Source organism: Protopterus annectens, chromosome 2.part0, assembly GCF_019279795.1.
Source record: "Protopterus annectens isolate FY-2018-M chromosome 2.part0, PAN1.0, whole genome shotgun sequence".
In the NCBI taxonomy this organism is placed as follows: domain Eukaryota; kingdom Metazoa; phylum Chordata; order Ceratodontiformes; family Protopteridae; genus Protopterus; species Protopterus annectens.
This window is the reverse complement of record NC_056728.1, coordinates 1,890,601,932-1,890,628,222: the sequence shown is the minus strand read 5'-3', so window position 1 is coordinate 1,890,628,222 and position 26,291 is coordinate 1,890,601,932.

Below are 26,291 nucleotides of genomic sequence, written 5' to 3'. Positions count from 1 at the left end.
AAAATGGATAGATGGGAAGTGAGTGGTGGCATGCTGCTTCTGGTAAGTCAGGGTAAGTGAGCGGTTGTAAAGCTGTTTATTTTGTGGTGGGACAAAGGTGAGCAGAGGACACTAATGCTATTCAGTCGTTATGTGGAAGTGATCTGCATATTGTGACTAATACATTTCATGACTGACTAATTGATTCTATGATTAAAGAAGGTTGTTCAATAAAGGTCTTCATATGCCATGTTTGTGTAGTGTGTGTTTTTTTTTTTTTTGCAAAAGGGGATTGGGACAAACAACATTGACAAGAAAGCAAGTTAGATCAGAAAAATAGCATTTATAGAAATTTTGAGTAAAACTCAAATATGGCCCACAAGAGGAGTTCCAGAACTGCACAAAAGATACTGATTTATGGATCTGCACAGACAGGTTAATGAAAATGTACAAAGACTTTCAGACTTCATTTAAAAACTGAACAATGACATTGTAAATTCATGACCTCCTATAATTAATCTCATTCCAGAGTTAATACTTATTGCTATAATATGTGGATATGATTTAGTGCACTGAAATCTTTCATTACCTTTTATTCTTTTCACTTTCATTTCCTTGTAACAGATTGTGAAGATCTTGACATTTTTTTCCCACTCAAGTGTCATGTTGCTTCTGAAAAGAATCTGCCTCTGTCTGTGAGACCCAGGCTAAACATATTATTTTCTGAAGTCCTTAGCCCTCGCCTATAGTTTTAGGCCATGATATTGTCTTGCTGAGGTCAGCATACTGCAATATTAAAGGTAAAGTCCACCCTCATTCGCAGATTAACTCACTCCTGATGTTTATTTCCTTCCCAGAATATGGTTCAAATATGTTTTACTTATCAGGAACCAGTCTGCACTTTGTAAAAGTTTTATTTCCTTTCCATGCAATTAAACAAAGGAGAAGTTAACTAATACTTTTGTAAGCTTAACCTCTTTTGTGCTTTGGCAGATGAATTTGACTCTCCCTGGGCGACATATCATGGACACAGGGAAATCTGTATTTTTCCCATTGTGTACAGAATCTTACACAGACAGTTTTCAGTTTTGCTACTATCAACTGCTGCTATAAAGCATGTGTGCAAATTCTCCACTGCCTTTCTTACAGACTGGATGAGAAGCAATATTACTACATGTAGATTACCACAATTTTTGTATATAAATCTACATCCTAGGAGTGTTATTTCCTGAAAGTGCAGCATCTTTACAAACACTAATGTTTTATTCTTGTGCACTGCTTTGTCATAATCACAGATTATGATTTGGATGAAGTATTAGTGTACTACAGTGTAACAAACCGAGTAACAGTGATACAACAAAAAGTGAAATATGTAATGCATGAAGATATTTGTGTCTTATTAATACAAAAAAAAAAAAAAAAAACAATACAAATGTATCATGCTCTAGTGGAATGTTACAAATTACATGACAGTCATTATAAAGGTGAAATATTTTTAAGCAAAGACAACCATTGTCTTGAATGGTAAGGGCACACATTTTCCAACTCCAGACTCTGTTGAGTAGCACTAGTAGTTTGCATGTCTGTTGAAAGGTCTTTGAAGCAAGAGCTGTCACATAATGCCTCCTGAATTACAGTCATAGCTTTGACACTGCAGGAATAGTGTAAGGGTCTATCTGTCAATATTCGAATGACTTAAAAAATGCAATCTAATATCTAGGGTCTATATTACATGAACGCGCAATCAAAATATCAAGTACAACATACTCAACACACTTTGATTGCTCGATCATGTAATCAAAACCTAAAAACACTGAAAAATACAAAAATAGAAAGATTTTGTTTGTCCCACACTTAACATACAACACACACACATATACAACCAATTCATACAAACCCCTACACACTCACATCACTCAAACACCTACACAAACACACATTCTTTTAAAACAAAGTGGGGGCTTCACCTCCACACCCCCTGATGTGGGGGCTGTGCCCCCCACACCCACCCTAACTAAAAATACCATCTCCAAGATCGCCGTACATTGGGGAAAGGGCAATTTCCCGGTAATCACAAAGCAACTTCTGACACAAGCAATTTCTGGGAAATTGCCATTTCCCCAATGTAGAGCGATCTCGGAGTTGGTATATTAAATAAAGTAGCCTCTTATGAAGCCATTCAAAACAATGTAGCGTGTTTACATTACATGTTACACTCACTAGGAAGGCTGACCAAAACATTTCGGAACTCCAAATTTCAACATTTGGAGTGTCCAATTACATGAATGTTCGATCAAAGTATGTTGACTATCATGTACTTAACATTTTTATCGCTCGTTCATGTAATATAGACCCAATATCTATTGTGTTGAAGATTTACAACTATTATGAATGGCTGTAATGGTTCTGAGAACATCAAAAATCATAGTAATTGAGGCAAAAAGTAAACAGTAGTCAGGATTTAGAAGCTGTGTATGATGAGTATGACTCACATTACTGCCATTCTATTTACATGGCACTTAAAATCACTTCATATCCTTATGTCTAATGTGATTCATATAAAGGAAATTTAAGATGGCTTATCAGAACAAGATGTCCAGGCAGGAAACAAGATCACATTAATATGACAGGCCTCACTATGACCATTTTTGAAAAAAATAAAAAGATATTAAAACATAATCAGAAGCGATTTAAATTATTTTGATGCACCAGAACAGTTTAAAATACAATTGTAACATGAAAGAAATGCACATTAGGTATATATGCATGTCTGTATATGTGTAAGTAATTATTTAGTTAGCTAGTTAATATAGAGAGTTTTCTTTTAACAGATTTAGTAAAAATATATTCCAAAGGGTTAATTTTTGAATTAATCAGTGTCAGTGGTGCAAAAAGTAGCACACTCCCCTTAGATACAGAAGGCTGTTGATCCCATGCTCACATTGGATAGACAGATTGCTGACACTGCAGTGCACAAGCAAGGGGGGTAGTGCTGCACTCCTAAATATATTGTCCTTCAGATGAGATGTTAAACTAAGGCCCCATCTACTTGAGTTGGTGGTAGCTCAGGTGGATCTAAAAGATTCTACAGCACTTATAGAAAACAGCAGGGTCCTTTGTTTAACACAACTTAAACACTATTTACATATTTACAAAATTAATATATTTCCAAGTATATATATAGCGCCTATATTACGTGATCAAACGTTTAGTTAGTCGAATAACTAAACGTCGATCACTAAACGTCAAAGACTCAAAACAGCGAACGGCAGTTTCTACTCAGGGAAACAAGTTGTTTGGCCATTATGTGGATTTTGCCCTTTTTCCAGTGTGGTGTGATCTCAGAGTTGGTATATTTAGTTAGGGTGTGTGTGGAGGTCACAGGCACCCACATTAGGGGGTTTGGGGTGAAACCCCCCCATTCATTTGTGTTTATTTAGTTATTCTTTTTTTGTTAAGTAGGACAATGGCATTGTTTCCCTAAGTGGAAACTGACATTTGTGGTTTGGTCTTTGACACCGTTTAGTTATTTGATTAACTAAGTGTTCACTCGTAATATAGACCCCATATATACATATTTATTTTTCTTGCCATTTACCATTTTTCTTAAACTATCCTCATTGTTATTCTTCTGCAACTGACTCCACCCTTTCTTCTACAATCATAATCTAACTTTTTGAAATATATCTGCCAAAATCCATTTACCATTAAACAAAATTTTATTTAGTCTTTCAATCCAAATAACCAATATTAAATGAAATAAAGTAGTTCTACATTTCTCACATATACTTTGTTCTTGTTCTTGTAATATCCATACATAATCATATTCATATCTGTATTGTTTGTCATTAATAGTCTCAAAAATGTTTTTCACTCATCTTTTTCCAGAGTTCTACCATACTTTAACATTTCTTTAACATTTCAAAAAAAACATGCTATACTGTTTCTTCCTTCCCACAAAATAAAAAGAGGGCCGGATTCACGAAGGCTTGCACGGAGTCTAAGAGTAGAGTAAGACTCCATGCAGCCAACATGTCTGCCGAGCGATCCAGAAACAGCCTGTAGGGGTGTGCAACAGAGCTCTCAAAACGAGTCCTACACGGACAGGGCTTGGATATGCAAATTACCTCAATTGCAGGTGAAAGCTATGCAAATGAGGTAAATTTGCGATCCAGGAAACCCAAACCTGTCCGAGTAGGAGTAGTGTTATTTGCAGAAATGTACTCAGTTGACAACTGAGTACGGTTCAGCAAATAGCAAAACGGAGCCGTGACAGAGCCAAAAAAAGGATGCATTTGCATGAGGAAGCATGCCAATGGCCAAATATTCAGCCATTGGCAATGTTCAGTGATGTAAAATAAAAATAAAATAACTTTTTTTTTCATCCCGATCTCCGGGGTTTAAGCGTAGCGCAGCGCCGCACAAATGCGCAGCGCCCTAAAAACCAGAAAATCAATAATTAAGATCCACAAATGTGGATTTTATTGCTAAAATGAATTTACAATGCAAGGGAATGGCAGGCTGAAGACAACATGGCCACCGAGTAGAGGTTGCTAAGGGGGGGAGCTCAGTCTAAGAGATGTAACCAAGCATTAGTAGGCAATTCTATGCAAATGAGGGTTAGGATAGTGAATCACAAGTTTACATAGCAAATGAGCACAGTCAGTGGAGTGTAGGAGTAGGATAAGGGGAGTAACAGAGTAGAAGATAGGTGACATCATGAGGGGGGTATGTATGAAAAAAGTGAAGCTCATTGGAGCAGAGTGGCATGTGTCAGCTGTCATTTACACATCAATGAAAGAGGTTTGTCAACAGGTAGGCTAGGTAAAGGCAAGAAATCAAAGGTGTATGCTGTGAATAACACTAAAGTTTCTTGCTGAGCGTGTATGCGTGCGGGTGCGTGCCTGTAAACCCGAGTAAGACTGTGTGCGCGCATGTAAGCTTGAGTGCGCATGTTTAAGCCGGAGTAAGCATGTATAAGGCTGTTGAAAGAGTTGTAAATGCGTTTGCACTGGTGTGCTCGCGTTTTAACAAGAATAAGCAAGTTATGTCCGTGTAAGCATGTGTGCATGCGTGTGAGCTGGTGTGAGCATGTTTGGGCTTGTGTGCGCGGCACTGCCCCCCCGAGGAAACAGAAAGGGAAAAGGAAGCACAACAAATAGTAGGAAGTTACCAGGGAGTACAAGCAGAGCTAGCAGGTGAAAACAATCAGAATCAGGCAATTACACAGTCAGTACACTAGCCCAGCCCAGCCCAGCACTTAAAACTCTACAAACAATGTTTCTCTCAAGAGACACTGCAACACTGCAGTAAGCTAATAGAAGTGAAAACTGAAAAAGCTTTACTGAGACAAAGCTATGTTAGGGGCTGCCATTGCTGTTATAAGGTGACATATGCAACATGTTGAGGGTGGTGACAATGCAAATGCTGCTGGACAATCCACAGTGAGGAGATGGAGACGAGTGGAAGAGTGTACAGGGCCTGGGTAACCTACCAGGAGCTACATGAGCTAGAGATAGTGGAGCGCTATAGAGTGGACAGAGACCTCTTGCAGCAAATTGTTGAGCTGTGCAGCCCACACCTCACACACAGAGCCAACAGAGGGGAACCCATCACAGTGGAAACCAAGGTATGTGTTGGCCTAAGAATATTAGCACAGGTACCTTCCAGAGACCAACTGGTGATATGATGGGGATATCACAGGCATCAGCATCCAGGGTACTGCACCAGTTCCTGGATTCCATGTCAGCACATGTCGGTGATCATGTATATTTCCCCAATTCCCGTGAGGTATTGGCCAGCAATATACATCTCTTCCAGCAAATAGTGGAATACCCTGAGGTAGTGGGTGCAATAGACTGCACGCACATATGCATCAAAACACCAGCCGGTGAGCGGGGTAGGGTCTACTTCAACCGCAAGGGCTTACCCTCCATCAACTGCCAGGTCATGTGTGATGCCCAGGGCATAATACTGAATGTGTGTGCTGGCTGTCCTGGAAGCTACCATGATTTCCATATCTGGCATCTGACGCAGCTGTACCAGACATTTGGTAATGGGGACATCCCACATGGTCACCTAGTGGGGGATGCTGGCTATGCACTGGAGCCGTGGCTGATGACACCCATCAGAAATGCACACACACCTGAACAGGAACGCCATAATGAGGCACACGCACAAACACGAAATGTAATCGAGCATGTGTTTAGCCTGCTCAAGTCACAGTTCCGGTGCCTGGACACATCTGGTGGAGCCTTGCAGTACTCACCAACTACATGTACCCAAATTGTCATGGTATGTGCTATGCTACATAATATGATCCTGCGAAAACAGCTGAAGCAGAACCAGCATAGGCCCAGGCCAAACAACCCCCCACCACTGGCAAGATCATCACAGGCAGAGCGTGACTGGGAGGAGGAACAACCTGAGCCTACCCCACTAGGCAGAAGGAGGCGTGCCCAGTATGCTTTGGCCTTGGCAAAGAGGCAACACATAGCACATACACTGGCCGAGTAGGAACTCTGGAAATGATACCTCTCTCTGACTCGCACATATAGTAAAAGGGATGCCTAAGTTGACACTACCTGCTTTCAAACATGTATAGGGAGTGTAGTATGCGCATCCGACATAGGCAGCCCTGCAGCACTACCTGAGGCATGATTGCCATGTGTTAAAGCAATATAAAACAGTGCTAAACAGCATTTACCACCATGTAGTATATGTAAACAAAATCGCACACACAAACTAGCACAACTGTGGTCAATGTTGAGTAATATTGGGCAATGTCCAGCAATGTTGGTTAATATTGAGCAATGTTGGACAAACTTGGTCTAAGTAGGGCATAGCTGAACAAAAGCCAACATGCTCATATTTGCTCTACTGGCCCTTAAGCAGTCTGGTCTGCTCAGTATGAAAATATAAAGCAGTGATGGGCCTCGAACCCAGGATACTGTGCACTAGTTATAGTACTGAACCACTAAACCATGACAGTATTGCAGTGGTCAACCTGTATGAAGAAATGTTGATAAGTCTATGCAAAGTATCTCACGAAAACCCTGCAGGCACAGCATAATCCCTGTCGAGTTATGACACAAAGGTGAGTCCTGCAGTAAGAATAGAACCTGACTTTCAACACACACAGTATAAATGTTAATATTGGTCATGTTCACACACATCAGCAAATGTAGTGGACCTCAGACAGCAACATACTGAAAGGTCACACTGGGCATGCTCACACACTTGAATAAATGAGACAAATGTCAGGCAACAAAACACTGACGGTCCGAACTGGGCATGCTCACACACTTAGGCCATGTCAGAGTACAGTAGTGGGCCACACATATCCGGCAGTTTCATGTGTTAACCCAGGAACCTCTCACTATTGAGCAATCCGCCCTGCGCACACAGTTATATGACAACAGACACATATATAATATAGTGGAAACCTGTCATAATCAAATATGTTCTGCAGATACCTAAGTTGTTCATAGAAAGTGGGAAAGCAAAGACAATAAAAACCTGCAATCAGTATCATCAATAAACATTGTGCATCCCGTACATTATCTTAGGTTCAGAGGTTGATACTAGGCTATCTGCCCTAGGGCATGTACAAGCCTAGCCTGAGTGTGTTTGGCTTTCGCAACACTGTCAGATTAGTAAACTGTGCCTGTGAATAGTAGGTCACACAAGATAACCCATTTACGTTTAGTCTATTGTGCCTCTGTCTAGCAGGGACACAGAAGATATCCCAGGGGTAAACATACGACCACCCATCCACTTGTCATGATGTCTCCTGTAGGTGGTCAGTGGGTGGCTCTGCCTATGCGAAACCGGGACTACATTCCGGAGTGAGTAGAGCCTCTGGGATAAGAATCTGTCCTCCAGCATGTCCTATTAACATCTGTGCTGAGGTTTATGTCCCTGGAGTGTGCAGCTCCAAGGGATTCAGATATCCTGAGGTTGAGCATGTCCATTAATTCTGGGTTGGACATTTCCTTAAACAACAGGCACACATCACATCTGAGTAGGTGGTAAGCGACTGAGTAGAGCTGGAGTTACTGTATCCGAACTGTGCAGGGCATCTGTGTGAGTCCCTAGATCTGCTTGTTGAGGAACGTTTGTGGCCATTACAGTTGCTGCAGGTGTCAGGTAAGGTACATCCCAAATGGGGCATTGTAACCAAGCATGGTCGTGATGAGTATAGGGGCACAATTACCTCACTTGATCTAGATGTGAAACTATATGGGATAAGGTGGGCTATATAGAAGGTCTGTCTAACCACTTTGGCAACGTGATTGTCAAAGGCGAGAGTACGAAAAAGTCGTGCCCCCAAACCCCTAACAACGCCTACCATACGTAATGGATTACCACCTATGTGGTAATGTGTGGGCATATTGTTATTCCCAAAGGGGATGACTATGCATCTAATGGCATTTAGCTGTAGGCCATGGCTCTGGCACCAGTCATCCATCTCTGTGAGACTCTGTTTGAGTATGCATGTGCCAGCTGGCGAGTTGATTATGGCACCCAGTTTGCAGTCATCTGCGAACATGGTCAGCCATATTCCTCCTGTGTTAGCCGGTACATCAGAGAAATATATACTGAACAAGAGAGGTCCCAGGACTGAGCCTTGTGGGATGCCACGTGTAACTGGTGTATAGTCAGACATGGCACCTGCAATACTGACCATGTGGGTGCTATCCCTGATCCAGTTAGCAGTCCATCTTGTGAGATATGTGTCAGTATTGACTCTGGTGAGCCTATGTATAATGGCCTAGTGGGGTATTATGTTGAAGGGTTTTGCAAGGTCCACATAGGCTATGTGGACAACCTTCCCTATGTCTATGGACCTGGTAATTGTTTAAAGAATACAAACAGGTTCAAGAGGCAAGATCTGCCCACAACAAAGCTGAAATGTGTAGGACCCAGTGTCTGTAGGTTCCTGATGTCTATGTGTATGAGTTCCATGACAATAATCTCCATAGCTTTGCAGAACAGGCTAGTTAGGCTTATAGGGTGATATTTTCTGGGGTCCGTTGTGGCAGCACCTCTGTGGAGGGGGACCACTGTTGCTGTATGCCATTCCCTGGGTACATATCCTGTAGTAACTCTGATATTGAACAGTGACTTAATGTGAGGGTTATGTTCGTCATGAAGCTTGTGTAAGATGCAGGCCGGGGCACCGCCTGGTCCCATTGATGCTGTGTTGTCTGCTTTGGGGAGGGCAGCACTCACCTGTTCATTTGTGATGTCAGGGAGGTTACACTCTGTTGGGATGGACAGTTGCTCCCTAGGGGGGATGGGGGGGAGACATCTGCACTGAACCTGTTTGCCAGGATGTTGGCAATGTCTGTGGGTTCAGGGTATGTTTAGTCAGTATGCAGTAACTCACAGCATATCAGTGAGTGTCCACCCAGGTTCCTGATATAACTAAAGAAGGCCTTGTGATTGTCCTAAGTGTCTGGTGCAATTGTCCGTTAGAAGCAGGCCATAGATGAATTCATGAGTGATCATAGCTTTCTGCTAGTACAGATCACAGATGCCTTCCCTATCTGGGATTGTGCTCTATCATATAGTAGCCTCCTCCTTTTGTTGTATAACTTATTAATGGCCGGGGTCCACCAGACAGGTCCCCTGCCATTGGAGGAGTGAGTCTTGTTGTTATTTGGGATAGCACGATCCATGCAGTCCACTAGGTGTCCATAGAATGCGTTTGTAAAGGATTCAGCGGTCGGAGCCGTATTTACCACTGTCCCAGGGTCTTTGAAGGATACCACCTTGGTTTGGAGAAGTGTGACATTTGCTTTTGAGAAGTTCACCAAGATTACCTACGATGGGTGTGGGGACGGGATATTGATGTCCAGTGAGATAAATGTATGGTCTGACCTTACCAATGAGGGGTATACCTCTGGTGTGGAACATAGAGTCCCATGTTGGTGATGATCAGGTCCAATATGTTTTCCCCTCTTGTGGGCATGGTGACCGGTTGTGCCATAGCATTTGAGTTTACAAATAGTAGCAACTGTTGGATGAGGTTATTGGGGCTTCAGTAGTATCCCCAGTCAATGTTTGGGTATTTGAAGTTACCCAATATAATGGTGTTTGGGGAGACTTTCATATTCTCCAGTGTTCCTAGGAAAGCCGAGTGTGGTTCCTGAGTTTGGGAGGGTGGTCTGTAGCAGGCTACGAACTGAAAGGTAGTTTTGCACACTGTTAGTTGCACATGTATGGTCTGTGATGCTTCGTGCAGTGCTACTAACCTGGAGGTGTGTATCTGTGATGTATATGGATACTCCCCCTATTTGTGTTGGCCGTTCTGAGTCTTGTGGTCAGAAAGCATGGTATGAAGTATAACCTGGTCCTGCTGGTGGGCATTTGGGGGCCTGAACCAGGTGTCTGTTACTGCACAGATATCAATATTCTCCATACTGAGGAGAGTCCTGAGTGGGCGCATTTTGAGGGTAACACATCTGGTGTTGAGCAGCATTACCCTTAGTTTCATTTACCCTGTAATGTCTATGGAGGTGGATTTGTCTTTTGAGCCTCGCTTAAAAAAGGCACTATGGGGGTGGCAAGAGCCTTAGCCAGTATTCAAAAGTCCAAGGGTGACAGGTGCAAGCTGTCTATAGTGAAGCTATGTGGCATGTCGAGCATGTCACCCCAGGCTGACAGACACTGGATCCCCTTTGAATGACTCCAATATGTTAGCCAACTGTTGAAAGTGATCATTTTGTCTGTATACTGTGACATCATTCTTGGTGAGTGTAAGATGCTACACAAGGTCAGGGTCATACTGGCCTGGGCTACATGATCAGGTAGTTCCTCTATGTATCATATCATGTGGTCCAGGGAGGAACATCTGAGGTTATTCGCACCAGCATGGACAATGATAGAGCCATTTCTGTACTTGCTTTGGAGTGACCTGAGTGCATGTGTTATGTGGCGGATCCAGGCACCCAACAGATAGCTCAAAGTGACTGTCCCCTTGTTCGGCCTGGTGAGTGGGACGTCAGTGTGTCTGACAATAAGTGCCACCTATTACAAGTGTATTAGGTGTGTTGTTTAGCCCTAAGGTCAGTGACTGTGTGGCACACTGACTTTGTGAACTATGTGATATGTGAGTGTTGTAGTGGGGTAGCAGTTCTTTGTGTGTCTGCTTTGGAGGTCTCTGCTGCTTAGGCAGAGTTTATTTAGAGCCTCCAAGTATCTGTATGTGTGATAATGTAGTTTGATTGCTGTCGCTATAGGTCTATGTGAGACTGGATTTGTGGTGTGTGTGGTTACCGTCACCACCTGACAGACTGTGCCAATCATGAGTCAAGAGAACTCAGCCTCCTGTACATCTATATAATTGCATCTCTCACATACATCTGAGTTTGTTGGGAGGAGGAGAGGGTTGTCGGTGTATATAAGGCAGTTGTGACATTGTGTCAAAATTCCAATATTCACCAGCTGGACTGGAGAGTACACACGAAACCGACCCCTGGACATGCCAGGATATTATGATGACATACTCTGTTGGCTGATCACAAAGGATCAGTAGGGTGTTAAGTGTGTAAAAGAGTATAACAGGGGTTTAGTGCTCAGGTTTTTCGGTGTTTTGTAAAGAGTAGCTGCGAAGGAGTCCAGACTGAAGCATGACACCTCCTTCAGCTATGTCATAAATAGCAATGTACACTCATACATGTCCTGAGTCAGGGCCAACTGTACCTGACTGACAATGCCGACATCCTGTCAGACAGGCCCATATATACATACCCACCTCCCACTGATGAAAGGCCCTATCATCATACCAGGAGATATCACATGTAGAATTGGTAAACAGCTACCCCCAAAGCCAAAAGCATGGCAGCAATTGGATTACATTGTTTCCCTATATGTGTCATGGGTGAACTACAGAACAAACAGACCCTGCACCTGAACAGTCTGTTGAGCCTCACCCTCTCCACAGGATCTAAAACCGTTGAATGTGTTACAGCAACATATGGCACTCCCCACAAGTGTTGGTGTACAACACACCATGGGAAGTATAGTCCAATAAGCCTATGAAGTCTGATCTGCAAGGCCATGGAGTCCATCATGATTGAAGTCATAAACAGAGCTATTGGAAGCTGACAAACACACAAACTTACCAACTGTGGTATGTTCATGGGCAGATCATGGTTCTCAAACATGCTAGACTGTTCGCAAGGCAGCCACCCAGGACATACATCACTGAATGGAGCTACACATGTCCCACATAGACTTTGAATAGCCCTTTATCAACATCCCAGACACATGTCGTATCCACAAAATCAACAATCTGTGCATAAATATGTGTTGTCATATGAAGGAATGGCAATTTGTCCACAGATAGATCACACAAGCTAAGAATTGTGGGGTCCTGTTCAAGCTGTTAACACCTGCTGACCCACATAGTTCATTCATGGGCTTGCATAAAACAAAGTGTACACACATTACCATGTCCAGTCTGATGATGTCAGCATCCTACAAATATAGCAGGAGAAACGAAACCACCCAGTAAAACGTATAGCGTGTCGTGTTAATGCGTATATTTCTAGTATCATAACATAATGAGGTAGGGCTTTGAAACCTGCAATTGCTGACTGTGTGAGGGGTGTGTTTCCTTTGATATGAGTGCCCTTTCTGGAGACTGGGAAAATACATTAAAAGAGGTATAATCCTTTTTGGAAAGTCTGATGATGTCAGCATCCTACAAATATAGCAGGAGAAAAGAAACCACCCCCTAAAGCATATAGCGTGTCGTGTTAATGCGTATCTCTCTAGTATCATAGTTAGGCATTGGTTTGAGACCTGTAATTGCTGACTGTGTGTGTGGGGGGCTGTGTATGTGTGTGTTTCCTTTGAGAGGAGTGCCCTTTTTGGAGACTGGGAAAACACATTAAAAGAGGTACAATCCTCTTTGGAAAGTCTGATGATGTCAAGCATCCTACAAATATAGCAGGATAATATAAACCACCCAATAATGCATATAGTGCATCGTGTTAATGTGCATCTCTCGAGTATCATAATATAGCTAGGTAGGGGTTTGAATCCTGCAAACGCTGACAGTGGGTGTGGGTATGTGTTTGAATATCTTTGAGGGGAGTGCTCTTTTTGGAGACTGGGAAAACACATCAAAAGAGGTTCATTCCTCTTTGGAAAGTGTGCTGATGTCAGCATCCTACAAATATAGCAGGAGAAAACAAAGCACCTAGTAAAGCATATAGCGTGTCATGTTAATGCGCATCTCACTAGTATCCTAACATAGTTAGGTAGGGGTTTGAATCCTGCAATTGCTGATTGTGTGTGTGTGACACTGTTGGTCAATGTGGTGTGGGTTTTGCTTTTACTATGGTATGACATATCAGGATTAAAATAGTATGTGCACTGCACACATCAGGTATCTGTGTGGCAAATAAATATATGTACATGTGACCTCAATTAGTACATAGGTGTGAAGCTTGCATACTACATGAATACATTTGTTTCCTTTGACAGATCGTGCCGCTGCTTCTCACATCGTAGGTCACATATGTATGTATGTATGTGACAAGGCTGGCCACTGTAGTGATCTGTGGCCAAGGTCATCTGTGCCACACACACCCATGACAGTTACTATAGAGTAGTGTGAGTGAGAGTACATGCCTGCAGTATATGTCAGACATGTTCATACACAACGTCTGGCAATAATGGACAGTCATTATAGGTGTACAACAGCCTTGTGGATATGCATACAGGCCCCTAATGTCTTATGTGATACACTGAGGGACTCCACAATACCTCTGGATATGTGGATACCAAGGGACAGATGACATAACATTTGGCTGTATGTACATATTGCTACCCAACATACATGTTGGGGGCTATCACCTATGTGGTACTGTCGGGATAGTATGTATAGTAAATGTGGATGACTATGCTATAGTTGGCTTAGAGCTATACAGCATGTGTCAGACAACAGGTATCTGTCTGTATGATACCCTTGTGTCGGATATGTGTCCCATCCAGAGAATGCATTGTAGGCCAATGCATGCATTTACAGATGTGGATGGACATATCCCTAGTGTGTTTGCATGTACTTAAGAGGGCTATATGCCAAACAGGTGTAGTCCCAGGAACGGGTGGCGGTCAATACCACTGGTTACTGTTATAGTATAGTACCAGAAGGATCCAACTGCTACTGAGTTCCCACATCTGTGTGTCAGTTGTCAGGACATCATCTAATGATTGGTTATGGTCAAGCTGTTGAGGTTGTGTATACTACCAGAATGCAAAACATTGACAGATATTAACAGTATCACCCACAGCATAGTGTCAAACCATGTCATACAAACACGTGTACCCATGTTAGATCATATCAGTAGTAGAATGCATACTGGCCATCAAGAGACACTATGAGATGTTAACAATGTGTAATACAGGGTATGTCACACGTCCCATGTGTCCACTATGCACGTACATGCAGACAGTGTGCACCCACCATGTTCACAGATGTACACTTGCTAATCTGTACTGCACACGTCACACACATACTGTCCACGCACTGACACATGCTGGCAACACTATACACTTCATCCACGTGGTACATGGGTGGACAATACATACTCAGACTTAACGCTGGTGTAAACAATGCTACATTCACAGTCATAGCTTTGATGCATCATGCCTGCTCAGATATACCTACAAGGATATCATTACACTTTCCTGTTGACAACATGCTAATATTGCTACACTGATATAATGTCACCCTGAGCATCAGCACCATGTTAGCCTGTTTCTGCATCAATATTACAGATGACAGGAGGTGGCACAGGTGTCATCATATGCACAGGGTGTGTTGTTGGTTTGCAAGAGCCCAACATTGACCCATCCAATCAACATGCATGTGTGTGTGTGTGTGTGTGTGTGTGTGTGTGTGTGTGTGTGTGTGTGTGTGTGAGGGACAACAGTACAGCATGGGCCAATGTTGATGTAATGTGTGTGTGTATGTGTGAGCCCTAGTTGTTTGGTTAATGTGTGTGTGTCTGCATGCACACAGCTCCACCATGTGGCTGCCATATACGGGAGGTTGTGGGACAGCCACAGACTGTACCTGCCAGGCTGTACAGATCATTGTCTCTGGCCACGGACACGGTACCTGTGCCTGGCAGGGGTGCTACAGACAGTATCGGGTACCAACCCTGACTGGGTGCTATCATCAGAGGCAGAGGTATGTTGAGTGGACCCATGTCCCTGCTGGGACTGGCCAGAGCCACATGCACATGGTCTACTAGGATGGTCAATCAACAGGCCAGCCCCAGCATTGCTGGGGCTGGTACTGCCACTACGGGAGCGGCTGTGATCTGTGGGCCATCCACGACGACTGCCAGCTATTGATGTTGCTGGCATATGTCCGTGTCAATGTCTCAACTGTCCCGCACGGTCCTGGCTCATGGAAAACACATTGTGGAGGGCATCTAATGTCTCCCCCCAATGTCTATCAATGATCTCGGTGTAATTCCAGACGACACCAGCAAGGTCACGGATGCTGTCATTGATAGCGGTGTAATGGGCCCTCTGCGCCCTTAGTCCCTGTCTGGTGTACCGTTCCATATGTGCCTGTGCCTGCATTACAGCCCGGAACATACTTGAGGTCGTATGACCTGTGGGGGCATGTCTTCCAGGGGCATTGCGACCAGCGGTGCTACCACGAGAACCCCTGGACATCTGCCTATGTGGTACTGTTCCAGTAATCAGGGTATGGCTGCTGTGAGGGGATGCAAGTGCCATGGATACCACACTATCCTGGTCAATGCCAACTGTATGCTGTCCCTCAGCTAAGGCCATTGGTGATGAGGGATGTATTGGCAGTATGAATGTGCGCATAGATGGGGTGGAAAGCTGTGTACTGTCGATTGGCGGACCAACGACAGACCCTGTCAAACCTGCCTGTGCCACAATACATGTCTCATCATCTCCACTATTTGTGGCAGTGACTTCAGGTTCCCTGCTGCATTCACATTCAGCCAACCCAACCTCAGCACCTGTGAGTGGAAGACAGGAAACACACTTTACAATCTGTACATGATGTTAGCACACATAAACACGTGCACACATGATCACATGCACACATGCACACATGCACACATGTACACATGCACACATGCACACATACACACATACACATGCACACATGCACACATGAACACATGCACACATGCACACATGCACACATGAACACATGAACACATGCACACATGCACACATGCACACATGTACACATGCACATATTCACACATGCACACATGCACACATACACTACTCAGTCAAGTTGAGGCACCCACACACACACACACACACACACATACACACACACACACACACACACACACACACACACACACACACACACACACACACACACACACCAACAGCAATACGGAACATATCCATTAGTGGTTGATGGTGCAGTACAGTATCACAAGCCAAAGAGTCCTATCACACGTGTCAGCGTGCAGGATGTGTGTTGCTCAACAGCATGCAGTGTGAGTGTGGAGAGTCCTTGTTGATAACAGTATACATGTCTTTGATGCATGTGTGTTGTTCAATGATTGGCCTCACCCTGTAACACAATGTGTACATGGACAAAACATTGCTGTGCAAGTCTGGAACGCTTTCCAATGTCCTGTGCACCATCACTCATAGGTATACATACCATAGTCGGATGCACACAACTGTCAGGTGTATAGCAATGAATGCTATGTGTAGTACTGTAGTTACTGTAACTGGATGTAGTTTAGTACCATGAGCCATCATCAGGCATCATCATGTGGTCAAACAAGGCCACTAATGTATGTCACACTGGCAACTATCTTGCTGTACCTGACCTGCACCACTTTGGCTACATTAACCATTTCACATCCAGTTGTTACATGGGTATGTAAGGTGTTCAATAGGGAGCATTGCCTCACATGAATGTGTTGTATGTTGAAGCGTGTCACACCACCCCATGATAGTCCTCTACCCCCAGGTATAGTATGTGTGCTGTGTTGTTGACATTTGGGATACTGGAGTATGACCTTACAGCAGGTGTCTACATACGCCATATGTATCAAATTACCACTAACTGCATATGACAAAGTGGTGTATGTTGTGTGCATATGTATTGACTCTGCCTATACAATGTCCACTACAGTGCACCACAATTGGTTGGGATGCTCTGTGTATTGCATGTTTTGAGGTGGATACTCATGTTACGGGGATGTGCATAGTCCCACAGAGAACATGCAGAGCATGCATTATGTGTAGGTGTTTTACATGTGTATATGGCCTACAGGTCTCCTATGACATGCACGTTATATGCTATATTAAATGTAGAACACTCACCAGCATGGGTGTGGTGTCCTGCTATCACACCAGAGGGACCTACAAGGATATGAGACAGTTTGTCAGTGTCAACAACTATGGTATTGGTGCTGTGTGTTTGCAATTCCACAGTAGTACAAGAGGTGACAGTCACAGGCATACAAATTATGTTCCAAATTATCAGTATTGCATGACACCAGGCTCCACATCTTCTGAATACACAGTACACAGCTGGTAAATGCATGTTCTAACAATTGATCTAACAGTAGTCTACAGATATGCCATGTTACCTGCACGGTCTCTATCTACGTGCTGGGTGACTCCGGCCTCCATGATGACGCATGTCTGTTGCACTGCTTGTCCAGGAGCGACCACGCTGAGGAGCTGCTCTTCCACTCTGGTGAGGGGGGATGTATTGATGCCCCACCACCTGTGGCAAGCTGTTGTCTGTGGACATCGGAGGCATGCTGCCGGACATGTCTGATTAAATCATTGCAGTGATGGCGTACCTGCTCATACGTCCGGTTATGCATGCCTACATCATTCACCCGATGGACAACATCCTGCCACAGTGCAGTGCGTCCATGCTGGTCCTGGCTAGATCTGGAAAACAGCAAGTTGTAATGCTGTGCCAAGGCATCATAGATGACCTCCTCCTCCTCAGGGGAATAGGCAGGCTTCCTGTTGTGAGACATATTCCTGTAAGACAATAAAACAGTTATTGTGAGCATGTCATGTGGCACACTTAACATGCTAAAGTACAGACATCAATGAAACACCATATATAGCAACCTATTGGATGTCAGTAGATACACACCTGTCATACCACATAGGACTGCTCAGCCCACAACTGCCTGACAGTGCCTGGCACATACTATATTCCAAAACATGTTCTGCACAGCAACAAAGTGGTACCAGAATGTAAAACTATACAACAGAACATGGCACACTCTATGTGACACAATGCACCACCTAGCCACAGGGGGTATGTATGAAGCTAATGCATACAGACATTTGTCATCCATTGAAATTAATGTTAAGTACAGTTTAGGTACTATCGGTACACCATGCTACTTGTTGATTGCAAACCTCTCAGTAACAAATGTGCACATTCATCACTATAGGTGGCATACTGTTGTAATACACTACACATGTTGCTAGATATGCACATATATCCTGTGACACACATACCACCAAGGCCATGTTACAGGCATACCCACACACACATCAGACATACCTACAGGACACATAGGTATGGCAACCCAGATCAGTTTTACCTGTGTAACATACAGTACTGTGTGTCAGCACCTACAAAACCTCATGCCTGAGGTTTGTAATGTGTGAGGACTACAGGTAACAAACAAAACAGTGTGTCCAAGCAATGTGGATGTCAACCATACTGTGCTGTTTAGGCCTACAGCTTCAGGTAGTACTACTGTTCATACAGTATTTGTATTCACTAGTGTTACCAATCAATAAGCATACATGTACTGCATAAGCCTATAATGGCATACTTCGGTCAACACCATGGGACTATGTCACACCATATGCCTTACTGCTTTTCCTGCCTAGCAATAGCATACATATCCTTTGCTGGGATTTGAGCTACAACACTACATACCATGATATACATGGTTTCACACTAGGCTATCACACATAAATACAACTTTGACACATTCACCTACACATTCACCATCACACCCAGTCAACCTCACATAGCAAGTAATGCAACAAGTACATGCGTGTGTGTATCGGGTCCTAGGTAGCTAAAAGGTTATTATCCGTAGGACCTATGGAAACATAGCCATATGGTACCCTGCCCTTCCACACCATGTAATGTAGGTTCATGTGCCCCTGTAATGCAGAGCCACAGTGGTGACTCCCGGGTTGTGTTTCCTATCGCACACCTACTCATCATAATTATTCATGACAACTGCTAATGAGGATCTTCATTTGCTATTGATAGGTGGTTAGTTCCAGAGTATGGTATGTGTCTGAGATGATAATGTACCACTCCAGCATGTTCTGTTTTTCACGTTACAGGGTTTAGATCAGTACAGTGTGTAGCTTGTATGGAGTGTAATCAGTATATATGGAGCATGTCCAACACCTGTGGGTGTGGAATAGCTTTGTATGTTAGGCAGAGGTTGCCTCTGGGTAGGTGGTATGTGACACAGTGTAGCTGTGGTTCTGTAGGACAGTCTGTATAGGGCATCTGTTTGAGTCCGGTAATACTCTTTGTGAGGTATGTGTCTGGCATCTACTGTCGCTGTGGATGTCTTCCGAGGTACATACCGACAGGGCCAATGTACTCTATGATGGGTGTTATGACTGATGAGTACAGTGGAACACTGACCTCTTATTCCATGGATGACACACCTTTTCTGTTGACATGTGGACCTTACTCAGTTTACATGACCAGTGTGGCACTGTGATTATCAATAGGGACACTACTGTCCACCTTTGTCCTATAGTCTCTCATCACACTTTCGGTGTTGAGTAGACTACCACCTATGTGGTAGGTCATGGGTACAGGGTTATTAACATGAGGGATGGCAATAAGTTTACAACATTGAGCTTGGGCGTACATATGAACATCCATTGGTGTACATATAGATATACATATAGGCACATATACAGTCCACCATTCATGGTGGGAATACCAATTATGCAAAGGTTGAGAGGGATGCAGTTATGTAATGATATTGCACAGTCTTGTGCAGAATGCATGGAAGGTAGTCTCAGCCCATGTACCTTTAGCAGGACCCCCTATCTGGAAGACTACAACCTGAGGCATCATACCCATGGTGTTTAAACGCCACATGTCATATGCCAGCACAGTATGCTGTCTTGTTTGCCACACACTACCACCTACATATAAAAATGCACATAACAACCTGCAACAACATATAATTGTCCACCCTTCACAAACAGTCGCAGTATGTCCCTTGCTCTATGCAAATGTTCAGATGCTAATTTATCAGACACATACACATCTCCCAATATGTGCATGCCATACACACACAGGGTCCACACTGTTGTAAGTCTGTACACCACACGGATGACCTGTTGGGCCTTGCTACAACATGGACGCTTGTCACATGTGTGCATACAGTAATAGTACAGGGAGTATATATAGCTGCAAATGATAACACTACTATACTAGCCTGGTACAGCAGTCGCCAATGCTGAGCTACAAATTATGTTACTATCATGCATGTCTTACTTTGTCACATCCAAGTTTATATAGGTGTTTGCACTACTCCCCCAAATTGCCATTATACTCAGTACTGTACAGACCATAGATAACATGTTCAGATGTTCGACATATAATGCTGAGATACATATGTCACAGTTATGTCCCACTGCACACAGCTACACACTAATTTTTCCATGGCAGTAGTTATGCATGGCATCACTGCATACATATCTACTGCTGCCACTTATGCATGTTTCTGAGTATGTACAGTACTATTCATAATCATCTACTACTTGCCAGTAACTACAACTCTGTTACATACCTGTTACTCACTGTCAGGTCCGTCTGTGTATGCTTTTCAAGGTTTTTTTTTTAAGTAAAGTGTTTTACTTATTAGTTGTTACTGGTTATTATTTTTTTTTTTCTTAATTAATATATTTAGTTTTTCAATAAGTAAATATAATGTTTACTGAAGTAAGGCTTCTGTATTCAGTAATAGAGTTTGTCAGTAGTTGCTGACATGTGCAATGTAATGATTGCATGTGGGGATAGCAAGTACAATCTGCTTTTATAGTAATCTGGTCATGTGCATGTGATGCCCTCTGCACCAATTGGTGCCCAGCATTTGGTAAATGCATACAGCCTGCTGTGTGGTAATTGCAGTACTCACTGCCATAGCAACCCAATGCTCTAAATAGAGTAGGTATGTAGGCATAGCCCTTTCAGATTTCTAGAGTGGGGCCCATACTTGTTTGCTGTGGACACTGTTGTGTAAGTCAGAAGGTTGGTATACTTCTTATATCTGAAGCTAGAGGTGTAGACAGTGATGTACATGTTGTACTCAGGCCTGATTATTGCTACTTGCAGTACAGAGCTATCAGTGTAGAGTTTAACTCACCCCTACAAATGCTTACACAACATTTCTGTGACTATGTAGTTTCTTTTCCACTCATATAAGTAACTGCCATACAAACATAGTTATTGAGAAGTATTCTTTTGGCACATGAACTGTTTGTGAACTGTTATACTGTGCATATTACTGTAGGCACTTCTGCAGAGTTTCTGGTTTTATTGTTGACTTTAGCAGAGTTCACAGGACAACTGGACATTTCCAGTACTGTGTATGCCTACCTACATCCTTGGTAGACCCTAAACACACAAGTGTATTTACAGTGTGGGGAGGGGTTGTTGACATACAGAGAACATCATGTATTATTGTGTGAATATTATCTTACTGGACTTAAAGGACTGGTGTGTACCTGCTGGTTTATCAAGGCAGGTGGTCTGTCTGCATAGTTCCCAACTGTGAATCTATCCAGATGGTAGTCAAATGTTACACTGTTATCCTTTGTCTGTGCAACCCACAGGTGTTTTCATCACTAGCACAATGGCATTGTTACAGTCAGTTGCTACCAGTACATGACTACATCCTTTGGTATTTCTGTGTTGTACTCCTACATAAGGGTATGCTTGTGGAAGTCCTACCACAGCTATTTGCAGTGTGTGTAACAGCAGGATAGCTGCTATGCCTGTGTGTTTGTGCCTCTGCCAGGTCTATGAAACACTCAGATACATCTTTGCATGGAGTCAGGGATAGGTAGTTAAATGTGAAGTACACCTTACACAGCATAGAGGCAGTAAAAGTCTAGACATGTGTGAAGAAGTGCATATGGATACATACTCCTTTTATGAAGTACAAGCAGTGTCTACTGTTATTATTGTCAGTATTCATTGTGTAATACCCCACCTTTCTGACTGATGTCAGTACTTTTCAGAGGGATTCAGAGGGACACAGCTTCAATATGTTTCACAATCAGAGACATCCCTGTTAAGTAGTCACAATTGGGTAGTATGGCCTCTGCCCTAATCGGATTTGCCACTGTTTGTCCTGCTATGATACTGTGTGGGGGTTGTAAAGTGCCTCTGTAAGTTTATTTTCTGCTAGAATGGCTGCTTCTCATATCACACTCATGTAATGCATTTCACAACAATTGCTGGTAAAGATCCACAAAACAAGCTTTGTGTTGTGGCCTTCCTATTTATCCTTTACATTCAGTCATTGAAATGCATGATATATTTATTTGAGCACCAGGTTATTGTATATCTGCTGTGGCTTAGTGGTAATTCATGCAGTCTATTGTGCCAAAGGTCTGGGGTTCGAGACTGGCAGAGGTATTTTATTTTGCTGCTGAGCAGAACAAGGGTCCTGACATAGAGTGACTAAGGCACTTTTAAGCAGTTGTAAGCAGGTTTGCGTGGGTTTGCGTGATGCTTAGCAATACTTAGCTAAGAGCACACATGCGCACACTCGCTTAATCCCACTTACTACTGCTTAAAAGTGTTTACTCCCGCTAACCCTTGCGCTAATTTCTTTGAAAGAAAAGAAAATGGGGAGATAGGAAAGGGGTGAAAAAGGGGGCATAAAGAGGGAAAAACAGTAGGAAAACAAGCTCTAGATGTGCAAGACGGGTGTAGGGAAGGTCCATAGCTGCCCATTTCTTTACCAGCAACAGCTGTGCATATGCAATAAATTTGGAGTGAAATTTGAAACCTTTCACCCCTGGGAGAGGTGTGAGGACAACAAAGTATGTTGTACTGCCAATTATAATTATCAGTTTACATGTCCAGCAGACGTGTGTGAAATGGGCAGCTATGCATGGGGCATAATGTTTTTGTGGGTACAGATTGCCCTTTTTTTTTTCCAGGTGAGAGTGGAAAGTGAGGTAGAGGAAGTAGGTATATTTGGGGAGGTAGGTTGGGGAGGAGAACAGACAAGACAAACAAGACGCATACAGGGGCAGTGTATGACACATGGAGTGGGTGAACACAATTGACAGGGATGGGTGTTTGGAAATTGCAAGCCCATGAGCCCACAGATGGTAACAGTGGAACTGAGATCCCCACCCATGGGCAGTCACCACTGCACCTTCACAGCCCCGAGGGTGGCTGTGCTGGGGGCTGTGTAGGACAGGCAGACTCACCCGTGAGAAGCGCCAGTCTCGCCTCGAGCTGGTGTAGGGGATCAGCGACTGAACGCTGAATCTCTCTACGCACCACAGCCTGGACCCTTCAAAGGGTGACAGGTGGCCCTTCTCTGCCCATGCTTGCACAGGGGGATGAGCCCCATCCCCTGCAGTGCTTCCACCCGAAGGTGGCACAGGACCAATGGAGGACGGGAGCCCGGGCTGGGCACCAGACCTGCTGGTGCCAGGTGCATTCGCCAGCTGAGGAGGGACAGGTGGGTCCACTGGGACCAGCCTTCCCATACGTTCTGTGATTAGGTGTGTTTAATTGCAACATAAACAACAGCATTCCAAATTAGTTGTAACAGCATGCAGTAATATTGCCATTAACCAAACACACCAAGGTTCCAACAGTTGAACAGCATGCATACCACATGCATAAATTGAACAACAGTGGACATTCCAACAGCATACAGGGATGATTGGTGGCAACAGGCCACCATGAATGTGGTGTTTGAACAGGGCACATGCATCAAAGTGAATGCAGATATTTATAGAGCAATAGGACATATGTCCCAACAAATGTTTTGAGATTACACATACCCATTGAGTTGTGGAATTGATTGTTTATGCACATAGAGTAGGATGTAGAAAGAAACCTCAATTAACATCTTATAAGTACATTTAGACTACACTACATTCCTGTTGACTGCAGGTGTATACCCCCTACATGTATTATTACACTTGCCAACATGTGTTAGGTTGTGTAATGGGTTTGGCTAGTTCATTATATACCTGACCTATATCTGACATACTAACTGTCCAGGATGAAGATGTTACTGCTAGATATTTATTGTTGTATTTATATTTCTTTATCTACATATCTGGATGTGTTCACATGACATTTTCAGTTCAATTTGTACTGAACCCTGCATTTCTTGTAGCACACTCACATTTCTGGGAAACAAATTAACAAACTACTCATGCGCCAGATTTACTTATGCATGCCAGCCAGTCACTGACTGTTGAGGACTGTATATATACTTCAAAGATACTAGCACTTCCATCACCCACTTTAGATGGCCAACTGTGGGTTGCCAGCAATTATTAAAACAGTACTATTTGTATAACGCAAGGGTACAACAACAATTCAAAGTAAGTGACACAGACACACTTCAGGTTTTATACCTTTATTAATTACATTACACACTTTTCCACAGGCTCTCTCCTTTATTTGATATTACAGTGCATATGGAAGACATATTCAGAACATATTATACCTTTATTAATAGGTTAGAACACTCTTTTTTAGGCTTGCTCACTTATTTTATATGACAGTACCTGCAGAGATGTTATTCCAGACATATTTTACCTTTCTTAATGGGTTACTACACTCTTTTTCTGACTCTCTGATGTTTGTATATGACAGTACATGCAGAGGACTTATTCAGGGCATTTTATGGCTGTATTATTGGACTACGACACTTTCTTTTATGCACTCTCCCCTATTTTATATAACAATACATGCAGAATAATCACTAACCTGCCTGGTGGCGCAGCCTTAGCAGCCTATCTGCATAGGCTTGCTGATCTGCAGCATGGTCACCTGCAGCTGTGAAGTAAATGAAGGGATATTGAGACATACCTATCCATTATACAGAATCAATTATCAATTCTCACATACTGCATTTCATGGCTACCTACTCAGTTGTAGTGCATCTTGCATCCCACAGGCCTCCTGTATCCATTGGTTCAGTAGGTCCTGCTTACGTCTCTTCAGATCTGCATGGTGGTGACAGACCTGCTCACCAATCCGAGGAACACCTGTGACACTGGTGAGGTCATGAGATAACTGGTTCCAAGCCTCTGCCTTGTACTCCATCCCTTGGAACTGGCCCTGCAGGAGTCTTGACTCATGACGGTGGACAAGGAGCCAAACCATGTATTTCGACTCCTCGATGCCCCAACGTTGCACTCAGAAGCATGTACCCTCTCCAGCACCAGCCATTCTAACTGCAGATGTGAGCTACAATCAGTTATGGTGAGTATTCCCACCTATGGGGCTTAAATATGCCGCATTTCCCGCACTTTTTTGTGATTGGCCATTTTTGAAAATTCTTGGCTGACTGCAGACTTGCTTAGTAATGGTTAATCTACCATTTCTAAGTATATGTATGTTAACAGTGGCTGTTTCACCTAAGCTGTCATGGCTTAGTGGTTCAGTACTTTGGTTATTGTGCACAGAGTCCTGGGTTCGAACCTTGTCATTCATTTTATTTTAATACTGTCCAGACAGGCTAGGGGGTGTGGCTGTGTTTAAGCAGCTTTGCTCTACGTTGCTCCACGTTGCCCTATGGTGCACTGGTTGTACAAACCGATTGCACTGGGTGAAGCACTATTTAGCTATGGGCAACTACATTGCACTGGGTAAAGTGCTATTTAGCTATGGACAACTACATTGCGCTGGGTAAAGCGCTGCTGAACTACGGGCACCTATATTGCGCTGGGTAAAGCGTTGCTTAACTGTGGGCAATTGTATATCAGGATCCTTTAAAAATATATATTTTGTTCACTGATACATAGGCCTTTTCACTGCTTTTTAGTAATATTTTAATCATATATGTCAGGTATTATTTCATATAACTGATTTAAAACATAAATTTGAGGGGGAGTGGTGGGACTCGACCCGTGAATGCCTCCTCTTTGTGCGAACGCTCTACCATTACACAATTCTATTTGGTATGATTTGCATAAACATTCTTTCTTATGCTCTTCCATGTCGGGATTGCTAACTGCAGCTAAGC